This window comes from Cnephaeus nilssonii (assembly GCF_951640355.1).
Source record: "Cnephaeus nilssonii genome assembly, chromosome: 12".
Taxonomy (NCBI): domain Eukaryota; kingdom Metazoa; phylum Chordata; class Mammalia; order Chiroptera; family Vespertilionidae; genus Cnephaeus; species Cnephaeus nilssonii.
In genome coordinates, this window is record NC_137083.1 from 50,806,648 (window position 1) to 50,814,454 (window position 7,807).

Genomic DNA, 7,807 nt, shown 5'->3' on the forward strand with positions numbered 1-7,807 from the left:
GTTGTTCAAAACTATAAATTAAACCAATAAAAGCATTAAAATGATAACTATCAAAAATTTGGGGAAAGATCAGCAAAGGAAAAGTGGGGATAGTGTAAGTTAAATCCTTATCTTTTGTAATGGTGTATTATTAAAGATTGTCTAAAGTTAATAAATCAAGAAATTATTGTTCAAACATTATTTAATGTTAGGAAGTTAGAATATCTAAAAATAGAAATTGTTAAATGCATTGCCTCTAGGGAATGGGACTAGGGTTAAAAAGGGTGGGGTACTGTGTTTTTCATTTCAAGTCCTCTGTACTATTTAATTTTTTATCTTGTGCATGTATTACTTTGAAAATTTGTTAATAAACTCAAATAAAAATCCTTAAGTGGCTTCATATCGACTAAGCTATAATCCAACCAAAACCCTTAACATGGCTTATAATGCCCTCAAGTGTGTTGATTCCTCCATGTGTCCTGGACTCATCAAAGCGCTCCCCATTACTCTCTAGTTATAGCCACACTTAATATCCTTCAACTATTCTAACACACTTCCCCTTGTTTCTGCAGGTATTCCATGAAAACAAAACCTGCCCGTGATATCACCATGAGTCTGGTGATTAAGTTTACTGTCTAACAGGTTTTCAGTATTTGTTGAGTGAATGAATGCACAATAGGGTGTTGTGTGAAGATTGCCAACTGGTGTTCTTTCCCAAGAAGGCACATAATATTTGTCCCTATTCCAATCCATGTGGAGCTGTAGGCTATCCTGCACTCCAATTCATTGGACAGTTTTATTAAGTTTTAATCTTATATGAGATCAACTGATGTCAGAGGATTTCTATCCATCTGTCAGTCTCCTTGGTTTGTTCTTTGCCTGAACATAATCTATTTTCAGCTCTTTCTCCCCTGTATTTGGGAGAAACAGTCGACTATCTAGTGGATATCTTCAGGCTCCCAAGTTTCTTTTCTTTTTTTTTTTAAATATATTTTATTGATTTTTTTACAGAGAGGAAGGGAGAGGGATAGAGAGCTAGAAACATCGATGAGAGAGAAACATCAATCAGCTGCCTCCTGCACACACCCCACTGGGGATGTACCCACAACCAAGTCACATGCCCTTGACCAGAACCGAACCCGGGACCCTTGAGTCCACAGGCCGATGCTCTATCCACTGAGCCAAACCGGCTAAGGCGCTCCCAAGTTTCTTGAGTCCTGCTATTCCTTGGCTGTTTCTTCTCCATTAGTTTAATGTCTTCTATTGTCTAACTCCAAAGGCCAACTAGAGCTCTCTAATGAGTATTAGCCTTACAGCTAATCTTCAACAATTGCATTTATTAGAATTCCTCATAAAAGTAATCTCTGATATATTTCATCTTTAAAGCAATGTCCCTACCAGTGGTCACAACCTCACCTAATATATGTATTTAACAGGTCAATAGCTAACCAGATATGACCTTAGATGTTGACTATTTTTGTTGACATCCTTCTTTCAAGACTACTTCATGCCTATGTGCTTTACTCCTTTAAAGCTTTTGGACCCTATTTGACTTCCACCTTGAAACGGATTTCTTTCTTAGACCCACATCATTTGAGTCAGTCTTCCAAGTGTGATAGAGAAGGGTGAAGGTGAGCCTCAACTTTTCAGAAATCTAACTACATGTACACACAAACAATTCCATATCTAATTCAAGAGAGCTATAGAAATGCTACTTATGTATTTGGATTCTTGTGCATTTAAATGCTATAAAGAAGAAACATTTCTTTCATAGGAAAGCTTGAGCAGTTTAAGTTATTACCAATGTCCTAGTCTCATGTCAGGTGGTGGATTTCATAGGTGTTTATTATATGAGAAATAAATAGAATAAATGAATAAATTAAAATGAGCCATGCATTGACAAGTGATGACAGGAGCCACGCATTATGTTAATACAAATATGTACATCTGAGGGCCATTAAAAACTTTTGTTCATCTGTATTATATAGGAACTCATATAATTATTTTTAAAAATGTATACACATAAGTACTAAAAATTTCTGCACATAAACTACCTGAATTTTGACATAAAACTCATTTTCACAGATTGCCAAAATTATGCTGAAAGGGTAGGAGTGGGGAAGGCAAAATGATCAAATGTTCAATATAAAAACAAGTCTAGAAGCCCCACAGATATTGAGAGAAGACTCTCCCCTTCAACACAACCTATAGTCCAAGACCTAAGTATATAAAGCAGCCTATACCTATGCCTATTCCTGTTTTCTGTGAAGTGTCTGTGCTTTGTACAGAAGCTAAAGGCCTGGAAAAAGACCTTAAACTCCTTCCTCACCCTCCATCCAAATAAACAGAGATGGGAGAAGCAACTCCAGCTCTATTTTTTGTTTTGTTTTGTTTTTCACATAGATTTTCTCCTTTTGTTTTTGCTATCTGTGTGGTCACCTAAAAATTCATTCAACAAACATTTATTAAACACCAACAATAATGCCAGTTACTGTTATAGGGTCTTGGCATATGAGATAAACATAATAGAGCTCCTGCCCTCATAACTTGTGTTAGCCTGGTCCCTCATAGTGCTTATGTTCCAGTTTGAACATAAACATGAACAAATAAACGTATCAGGCATGATAAGTACTGAAGGAATAGATAACTAAGTAAGGATAGGATAGGGGACTGCAAAATGGATATGTTTCCTGTTTTATGTAGTAAAGTCCAAGAAAACCTCTCTGATAATGTGTCATTTGAGCAGATTCTTGAAAGAAATGATGGAACAAGCCATGCAGACAAAGAAAGGTAAAATTATACTTGACATATAGCTACTTTCTCAGATGTAAGTCTTGATCTCAGATTTCTGACCTTAACATCATGATAGGAGCTGTTGACCTCAAAGAAACACAACTTTTGAGTATCTGTCCTCAAACTTCCAAATCAAGTCACACTTCACAGTATATTCTGCAGCTTCTCTCTGAAATTTCTCTATGACTAAGGATAAAGAGGGGCTCATCTCAATAGTTGCTATGGCCTCTGCCAAAGATATTGAATGGAGACATGACTCTGTATTTTTATATACTAAGTTCTGAGCCCCTGTCAATGGCCTGATGGATTTAGTAACAAGCGGAATTTGGAACCAAATTCATATGGGGAAAATTGATCTGGAAACAATTGAATAAATTTGAACAGCAATGAAAGTTTTAGTCTTACATTTTGATGTGTAGAGTAGTGGGAAACTTAGACTCAGTTACTCTTGGCTTCTCATTTCATATTCTCCCTATTCTCCTCCTTCCCCAAGATGACTGATGTTCATGTGACCTCAGTTAAAATTTAAAAACTTTGGATCACAATTCTCGATGATAATGGAAAACCTTGAAAGGAAGACCTTAATGTCACAGGGCCTTTAGAATAAATGAATATGGAAAGAATTGTTTACATTTACAGGGAAAAAATAATGTTGGGGCCATAAAACTAGGAACTTTCACACATTCTTTCTCTGTAGGAATTTTGTCATAGAGATATTTGACCTTCCATTACTCACAATCACCACACACTAACATTTTAGCATCTTGATATCTGCAACCCTTATCGGATTATATATGAAAACATATAAACCACACTGGTTTGGGTGCAATTATAGGAAATTGGAGCTGTTGTGTGCCTACTCAGTGAGTCTGATATTTCAGAACCAGAGGAAAAACATCCACTCTCAGCCTTGGGTTAAGTCAGTTCCACTGGCTTTCAGACGACTGAAATTTTCAGTGCAAAACTAAACTTCATGTTTAACCTGGTGATGGGAGGAGTTTAGAAATACGAGACAACCCCTCCCTTATTCCTTACTGGAGGAAGAGAGTTTCAGCATGGCTATCTCTGGAGTGGTAGTGATAGGTTCTTAGTACCCCCACCACATTAATCACTTGCTCTTAGAAATGGACCATGCTATAATTTGAATAAAGGTTATCATCCTTGGCCTTGGTGCCCAGGATTCCAGAGCTACCAGCTGAGGCTGTCTGTCAATCCCCAAAGTTGGAGACCAGAGCAGATCATTTTCATGGCCACCACAGTACTTATTCTTAAAACAGTTGTAGACACCTGTTCTGGATCATCTTAAATAGTGACTTAGTCAACCTCCCCTGTGACCCATGCCAGTAAATGCACACAGATGGACTCATCCATCTCTATTCTTAAATTAGAGTCTGGATAATCCTTTCCAGATTCTTGGGGGCCTTTGGGGAAAGAATATATGGGTCACATAACTTTAACGCATAACTAAAAATAATTGAAGAAGGCAGCCAGAAATTCTTCATGTTGGCCCATAATTGGAAAGCATATCTATGAAGTAATCCCTGCATTTGGCTTAGTGAGAATTCCTGAAGGGATTTTCTTCTAATTGACAAAAATGGACTGATTTACAACAACAATTGATTTGTGTATGCCTCTTGCATATGCTGGACAATTAAGTATCATATTGCTTATGTATATTTATTGATTTTAACCCAGAAAGAGCAGGCATTGCAGTGCAAAAGATATGCATTAGCATGCCTGGCTTAAGCCCATTCATATCTAGCCTTGGAACTGGAAATGGCTTCACTTTCCCTTGCATCCTGTAAGAAAGAGATGAGTTATCTGAACAGAGTTGGGGTTTAGTTAGAAAGGACAATAAGAGTGGAGTAGGGAACAGAGTTGAGGAGGTGGCCTCAGTGTTTCCTACATGGCATCTCTTAAGCACCTTCCTCCAGACAGTAGACCACAATCCAGATTCCTTCATACAACCTCAACACCTGGCCAGGGTCTCTTCAGAGCTAGCACTATGTGAGTCCTGTTAACAAGTGTCAGTCACCATGAACAATTTGTCTTTCTCAAATCAAGCCTTTTGCTTTCACATCTCCACGCTGTGCCTGTGATGCAGTCTTATACTTCAATGCTCTCTCTGCCCACAAAGGTCATATAGATTTTTTCAAAGCTAAGTTTTAGTGCCGCCTTCTCTGTAAGTTCTCCTCTGAAAGCTGCATTAGAAATAATTGCTTCTCCCTTTCTGTTCCCTCGTACTAATTTGCAACCAATTTTGGCATCTATAGAAATTGATCTGATATGGTTGTTTTTCATGCCTGATCTCCTCTAGACTTATTGACCATAGGATCATTGCCATCTCCCAAAATGCCTCCCACAATATGTGCCCAATGAGAATAGGTTGACTTTCATGGAGTAGTTTCTATTTTCCCTTCAGTGGGATGAAAGGTCTGAGATCTGCACCTCCACATGAGCAATGACCCTTTAGTCAGAACCCATGCTAGTAATCATCTTTTATTTCCAGGTGTTAAATAGGCCTTTATTCTGAATCCTATGTTGTTTTGTTTCCATTTTTTGGCCAACTCCTGATCCCAAAGGGCAAGTACCTTGGTGATGGTGGGCTTGCTTCTGCTCTCTGACCCTGGAAAAATCACCTTTGCTCAAAGCTCTTTCTTCTATTAGATCAACACCAAGATATGCTCAGGAGTCTTTGCAAGAGTGGGCCCAGGTGGCATGGCTCAGCAGTTGAGCGTCAACCTATAAACCAAGAAGTCATGGTTCTATTCCATGAGAGACTGGTTAAAACCTAAGAGCACAAACACACGGAAGAGATCCTGAGCTCAGCTTTTGACAAGTCATACTTCTGACCCACTCCCTCCATATCCATCTCTCATTTGGCTTCCCAAAGGTCAACTGCTTCCTGATATGAGACCTAAGAATTCAATTAACCTCACCTCACAGTGGGCTTCCATCCTGAGTATTCAAAATCCTGATAGGTTTTATCCAAACTGTCTCCCTTGTGTGGGTTTCTCCTCGCTCTTTCTTCCTGAAACCTGATTGCATTTGGTCCTGTGCCAACAGGTTCCCATTAGTCCTCCAAATACTCAGTTAATTACTCACTAATAGAACAGAAATTTCTTGAACATTCACTATATACTTATTCATTTATTCAAGATACATTTATATATTTGTTAAGAAACTAGAGTCTCCAACATGCCAGAAATGAAACTAGGCAATGAGGACCCAATGGTGGGCAAATGGAGGCAAACTCTATACTCATAGCATGAGATCCTGTAAGAGAGACCAACAGTAACCAGAGGACCATAAAACTAAATATAAAATTATAAGCTAGATGAGAACTAAGAAGAGAGGTATTGGTATAGTCAGGAAGAGGCTTTGGTATAGTTTGCAGGTTAGAAAAGTCTTTTCTAGGGAAGTGTTGACTGAGCTAAGATAAGAAAAAAGTCATTTTCTAGGAGAAGGAAATTTCACTTTAGGAGGAGTGAGTGTCACATACTAAGTAAACTTAAAGGAAATCTATGGGGTAGAGTCCTGGGAGAAAAGAGAAACCACAGTGTTAAATTAGGCTGAAGAACTGAGCAAAGGTCATGACATGTGGAGGCTGGATATCTAAGTCAATAGCCCAAGGCAAGTGGGAAGATATAAGTATGCAGGAACTTTCATAACCAGACTTGAACTTTAGAATGAACACTAACTGCAGTGTTCATCTTATTATTGGAACACCAGCCATATTGGATTAGAGGCCCACCTCATCAGCCTCATTTTAATTTAATCACATATTTAAAGATCTTCCCTCCAAATACTGTTAAATTCCAAGGCCAGGCCGAGGTACTGAGGACTGGGACTTCAAAATATAAATTTTTGGGAAGAGATGAACACAGTTTAGTCCATAAAAAGAAGCAGTTCAAGGTGTATAAAAATAAGAATCAGCACTTCATTCCTGGTTGCCCCAACTCTCAAAGAAAAAATAACTATTTTAAAATACTGAAAGTATGGTTTGGTACAGTTCCAAAGAGAAGTATAGCAATAATATAGCATTATGTCAATTTAAGAGAAAAGACTGAAAATGAATCAGCCAGCACTGCAAAGTGTGCATTGGAGGCAAGCAGTAAGGATGGAATGTGGACTTGGAAAGGAGTCCCCTGGTGACCTTGGAAGGAATAAAGTGGTAGAAGCGGGGGCTGCATAGCTGAGGCTTGAACCTGATTCTTGACAAAGGAGTGGGTGAACCATGGGGAAGAAATGGTGTGTTCTGCACAGGGATGCAAGGAAGGGAGTTTAACCAATATATATTTTAGTCTAGGAAAGAAATCACAAAAATGCAAACACAAAAAGGAGAGGGAACTGGACAGCAATATCCTGGAGGAGGTGCTATCTATTTTATAAAGAGCATGACCTCCAGGTGTGGTGAAGGGACTGGTCTTGACAAGCCCCCAGACAGAAGAGAGAGAATATGACTGAAGAGTCCACTACATGTTTGTGGGGAGTAACTGCTTCTGATTTTAAATGATGCTTATGAAGAGACAGTCATAAACCTTTTCTTAAAAAATAGGTACATCTGATAACTTTAAAAACAGAGTGATAATTTACTTGTAAAACCAAAGGTAGCCCCAATGGGAGTTCTGGAAAATAAGCGTTCTAAAATCCCCTTCTTCATAATTATCCTCCAGTCATAACACTCACCCTTCCTGTAGCCTCTCCCCCCCCCCCCTAAAATCAAAGCAAAATAAAGCTTCACTGAATTAAAAATGGTGTATCTGTTATGCAAAGCTGTGCAAAATCAGAATCGCGCAAATCTCCTAGTATTACTCTCACACCTTGATTTTCACCTTCCTACCCCTTAGGTGAAATTCAAGCAGCAGCCACTCGATAGCTTTAGTGATAATTTCTGCAGCCAAGCAGGGACCTATGTGTGTGGTGATGTAACTGGCACAGTTCCTTCCCAGCAGCAATATCACCAGGCATGATTTCTGCGTATAATCCCAGGCCCAGTTCTCTCTGCTGAGTTCCCTGGACCTCTGCGAATGGC